Raw genomic sequence first — 6000 nt, forward strand, 5'->3', positions numbered from 1 at the left:
AGGTGGGTCTCAAACTCGCGGGCTCAGGCAATTCACTCACCTTGGCCTCCCAAAGCGCGGGATTACAGGCTGAGCCACCAAGCCCGGCTTGTTTTATTTTATTTTTCTGAGTCAGAATCTCACTCTGTCACCCAGGCTGGAATGCAGTGGCATGCTCACGGCCACTGCACCCTCGACCTGCTAGGCTCAGATGATCCTTCTGCCTCAGCCTTCCAAGTAGCTGGAACTACAGGCATGCGCCATCATGCCCAGCTAATTCTTCTTGATTTGTTGTAGTAAAGAGGTCTCGCCAAGTTGCCTGGGCTGGTCTTGCCAAGTTGCCCGGGCTGGTCTCAAACTTGTGAGCACAGGCAATTCTCTCACCTCAGTCTCCTAAAGTGCAAGTGCTGGGATTATGGGCATGAGCCACCACACCTGGCCTATTTTGTTTTATATTTAACCTTGTGAGGGTTACACTAAGATGTTCACTTTGTGATTATTTGTCTAGTTGTGTGTTTATGATTTGTGTACTTTATGTTTTTTTTGTTTTGTTTTTTGAGTCAGAGTCTCACTCTGTCACCTAGGCTGGAGTACAGTGATACGCTCATGGCCACTGCAGCCTCGCCCTGTGAGGTTCAGGCAGTCCTTCTGCTTCAGCCTTCCAAGTAGCTGGAAGCACAGGTGTGTTCCTGACTAATTTTTTGATTTATTATGCAGACGAAGTCTTGCCATGTTGCTAAGGTTGCTCTTGAACCCTTGAGCTCAGGCAGTCCTCTGGCCTCCGCCTCCCAAAGCGCTGGGATTACAGGCATGAGCCACTGCACCAGACCTTACTTTGTGTTTCTGTTATCCTTTAGTAAATAGTTTTTTTAAAATATTGACCAATAAGATTTATAATGCCAAGTGGCGGTAAGTATGAAGAGTAACTGGAACTCTTAAACATTGCAAGTGGGAGAGCAAAATAGTATCTCCACTTTGAAAAATGGTTTGGTGGTTTCTGAGAGTTCAACACACTTGCCTGGTGATCCTATTTCTAGGTTTTTACCCAAAGTAAATGAAAACTTATGATCTCACAGAAGCTTGCGCATGAATGTTTATAGCAGCTTTATTCATAATCACCAACAGCTGGAAAAAAACAACTAGGGAATGAATAAACTGTGGTCCACCATACCTTCAATACTACACACGACTGATAATGCAAAAACATGGATGAATCTTCACTAAGTGAAATAAGCCAGTCTTAAAAGGATACCTACTGTATTATTCCATCTATATTACATTCTGGCACAGGGCAGAAAACAGACGAGCAGATGCCTGGGAATTAGGGGAATGATTGACTACAAAGGGGAACAGTTACATGGCTGTATGTGTCTGTATATAAAAGTGAATTGAAAAATACTGATGCTTAGTTCCTCTCTCAGACCAGTTAATTCACACTGAGGGTGAGACCGAGGCACTGCTCTTTGTTTTAAACCTTCCCAGGTGATTTTGCTGTACAGTTGGGGTTGAGAACCACTAAGCTACATAAATCATCTAAAAAACTCCAAGAAAACATTGTCTTTTGGCTTTGAGTTTTCACTTTCCTCAATAGCTGTTTAAAAACGGTTGGACATAGATTGAGCCTCAAGTGAAGTAATTTGTGTCTAAGAGGAAGTGGGTCGTCCCACCTTTTCTCCATCATGGCTAAGAAAAAATGGGCACACTTTTCTCTGGGTATCATTTTACTGCTGCTGAAATTGTTCAAGCTGATAATTATGAAAGTCAACAGCAAGAGAGCCTTGAATAGAGCATGATTTATTTAAACAACTATATTTGAGATTATATCCTGGGCAATACTTGATCTTATACAGCCATGAGAGTACTGCCCTTTTCTATAGTCTCCTTGTGAACAGACCTGACTCAGGGTTTTGGTCCAAATTATACCACTAGGTGTCACTAAGAAGTGATGAATGGATAGATGTAGAGGGATCTAAGGATGAAATGTGATAAATTTTGAGAGAATATTTTCCAGCTCGAACAGGCCCTAAAGGAGATGGGTTAATGCAGAGGATCGAATGGAGGACTGCAATATGTCTTGAAAGTTTGTCCCAGCTTCTTAGGGATTCCTTGTTCTCTCTAACCTTTGGCTTCTTCTGTAACCTTATTTATTTGTTTTACTTATTATTTACTTTGCCTTTGAGACTTAAGTTTCTGTACCTTGGCATTAAGTGGCTTCCCATGTTTATATTACTTTTCGTAAGACCTTTTTGCTGTGTATAATCTAAAGTTGACAGTTCTGGTCTAAAATTGTTCTCAGAGAGATTGTTCTGGCTCCATTTTCCTCCTTTATAATTTCCCCAAGTGTTGTTTCAGAAGTCAGTAAAATTGATGACTCCCATAGTTTCTCAGACTGAATAGAAAGGGTGGGGATAGGTTGGCTAAGGATTAAAACCATTTTTTTTTTGAGTTGGCATGTCTATCACCCACACTGGCACAGTTCACAGCAGTCTCAGCCTCTTAGGCTCAGGCAATCCTTCTGCCTCAGCCTTTCTGAGTAGCTGAGACTATAGACTCATGTCACTATGCCCAGCTAATTTTTTTTTTTTGAGTCGAAGTCCCCCTCTGTTACCCAGGCTGGAGTGCAGTGGCACTCTCATGGCTACTACAGTCTCAACCTGCTGGGCTCAGGCAGTGCTTCCTCCTCAGCCTTCCAAGTAGCTAGAACTACAGGCACATGGCATCATGCCCAGCTAATTTTTTGATTTATTGTAGAGACGGGGTCTCACTATGTTGCCCAGACTGATCTCAAACCCCTGGATTTAGGCAATCCTCTTGCCTTCGCCTCCCAGAGTGTGCAGGGATTACAGACATGAGCCATTGTGTCCAGCCAAGATCAGTCTTTATATACATATCTGTGTTAATCTTTCTCTCCCTCTTTCTGCTCAAACCAAGTAATATGATGGGGGACCCCAAAATCCCAGAATTTATTTATTTAAAAATTGTATATTTATTCTTACATTTTTAAACTTTAGCCATCTTTAGAGTATTCTTCATTTGATGCAGTACACCTGTAGAGACACTTTTTCCATTGCTCCAAAAAGATTTGAACTCATGAATTTTGATGTCTTTTAGTGCTTTTACTGCTTTTTCTTTCACCTATAACACATCGACAGAACGTTTCCCTTTGAGGACTTTTGTCATCTGAAGAAACAAAAAAAGTTGCTCAGGGTGAGATCAGGTGAACAGGGAGAGTGGGACATTAGGGTCATGCTGTTTTTGGTCAAAAAGTGCCAAACACTCAGTGCAGTGTGGGTGGGTGCACTCCTAAATCACCCATCATGAAATGCACAAACACATTGAAAGAATCTCCTCCCCCCTAAATTCACTGAAGCTGAATGCAACTCTCAGAACAATGCTAGCTGTACTCTGATGCCAATGGGTTCCTAGAACACTTATCTAGTGAGGGAAGGCTGTGCTAGGGCCACCCTCCAAAAGATAATTTTGAGTTTTGACCATGCTCATAGTTCAACCTGTAATCCCAGCACTTTGGCAGGCTGAGGCGAGTGGATTGCTTGAATCTGCAGGTTCGAGACCAGCTTGGGCAACTTGGTGAGACCTCATCTCTACAATAAATCAAAATATTAACCAGGCGTGGTAGCGTGTGCCTGTGATTCCAACTACTTGGAAGTCTGAGGCGGAAGGATCACCTGAGCCCAGCAGGTCGACTCTGGGGTGGCTGTGAGCATGCCACTGCACTCCAGCCTGGGTGACAAAGTGAGACTCCAACTCAAAAAAAAATTGGGTTTTTTGGGGGGTCCCCCCTTGTATAAGATAAAACCAGAAACAAGAGCTTAATTCTTTTTTTTTTTTTTTTTTTTGAGTTGGAGTCTCACTCGGTCGCCCAGACTGGAGTGCAGTGGCCGTTCCCGGCCACCGCAGCCTCGCCTGCTGGGCTCCGGTGAGCCTTCCTCCTCAGCCTTCCGAGTAGCTGGAATTACAGGCATGTGCTACCATGCCCGGCTGATTTTTTGATTTACTGTAGAGATGAAGTCTTGCTGCCCAGGCGGGTCTCGAACCCTCGGGCTCAGGCAATCCACTTACCTCAGCCTCCCAAAGGCACGGGATTACAGGCTGAGCCACCAAGCCCGGCTTAGAGCTTAATTCTAAACTAGAGGTAAGATCTGTTTTCTACTTCCCCTAAATCTTCTGTGTCTTGTTGTCAAGATTTCTGTTCTTCACATTTTGGATGATTCCCGCTCCCCCAGCTGAAAGTAAATAGCTTTAGTTGCCAGTGTAAACATAAGTGTACTTTATCTCTGACCTGTTCCCCATAGTTAGTCCTTGATATGGGTTAAAATGCCCACCAGTATCTTTCACCTCTAAATCCTGCATTTGTTTTGAGTCGTTTTAAGACCTGTCATTTCCATTCATTATTCCTTAGGTAACCCAGCTCCATATGATACTCCTTTGCATTTATAAGCCACATTTACTTATTTGTGCCCTTATATTGTCTTTTTCACAGTCAGCTACTAAAAGTTGTTTTGATATCTGTTGTCCTCAATATATTTACCTTGCAAGATAGTGAGCATAGATTTGAAGTGATTGTCGATAAATCAGTTGAACCAAGTCATAATAATAATAATAGTGCACATTATGTAATACTACGTGCCTGGGACTGTTATAAGTAAGTATATTACATATGTTATCTCATTAAATCCATACAAACACCATGAAGGAGAGACCATTATTATTTCCTGTTTTATTTTATTTATTTATTTTTTGAGTTGGAGTCTCACTCCGTTGCCCAGACTGGAGGGCAGTGGCATGCTCCTGGCCACCACAGCCTCGACCTGCTGGGCTCCGGCGATCCCTCCATCTCAGCCTTCCAAGTAGCCGGAACTACAGGCGTGTGGTACCACGTCCAGCTAATTTTTGATTTATTGTAGAGACGAGGTTTTGCCAAGTTTCCCGGGTGGGTCTTGAACCTGCAGGCTTAGGCAATTCACTCGCTTCGGTCTCCCAAAGTGCTGGGATTATAGGCTGAGTCACCAAGCCTGGCCTTGTTTTCTGTTTTATAAATGCAGTAACTGGGGCATAAAAAGGTCAAGAGACCTGCCCAAAGTCACACAACTGCTAAGTAATAGAGCCATATTACAGACCCAGGTAATCTTACTCCAGGGTCCATGCTCTTAACTCCTATACTATGATGTCATTAAAATTATAAAAGTAAATATCCCATATCTTTATAATAAATAAATAAAATTTTAAAAATACTATAAAAGTAAATATCAGACATTTATTATATGTGAGTCACTGTGCCAAGTGTTTTATATGCATTATCTCATTCATTCCTTATAGGAACAGTATGAGATAGGTAATGTACTATCCCCTATTTTACAGGTAAAACTGAGGCAGAGAGGTTAAGTAAGGCCATGCAACTAATAAGTCTGTGGTGGCACAGCTGGGCTTTGAAATCTGTCTGGGTCCAGAGCTCCAGATCTTAACCACTAATCTGTATTACCCGTACACTTCTTTTGGTGTCAGTTGGTTGAGATCCTACCTGCACTTTGACCCCAGTGCTAAGTATAGTACTTTCTTTCTTTCTTTTTTGGCTTGTGTATATTGAGAAGAGCTTTGCTTGTTCACCAATGTGTTGAGGGACCACATCCAGCTACTTTGCTGGCCAAGTCTACCTTATGGACCTCAATTAGATGCTGCTTCCTTCACTAATAGCATTTTTTCCAGTTTTGGGCCATTGCCTCCAGTTGAGCTCAAGAGAAGCTGTCCAGTTTCAGTTTCCTTTAGTGCTATTGCATTTATTTGAGTAAATCATCCACCAGTGATAAGGTGATTCTTGCCTGTTATACAGGCAGTTCTCTGTGGAGACATGAATATGAAATATAGGTAAAAAGCCAAAGCACTGTTTGAAGAATGCTGTTTCTAAGGATGGTAGTTTATGCATCTTGCTATTTGTTCTTAAGGGTTTTTCTTCTGAAAAGGCAGAAAGTTTTGCAGCAACAGGAGAGAGATTTCATTAAGAGG

Source organism: Carlito syrichta, unplaced genomic scaffold (assembly GCF_000164805.1).
Source record: "Carlito syrichta isolate Samal-C Ts95f unplaced genomic scaffold, Tarsius_syrichta-2.0.1 Scaffold308847, whole genome shotgun sequence".
In the NCBI taxonomy this organism is placed as follows: Eukaryota; Metazoa; Chordata; class Mammalia; order Primates; family Tarsiidae; genus Carlito; species Carlito syrichta.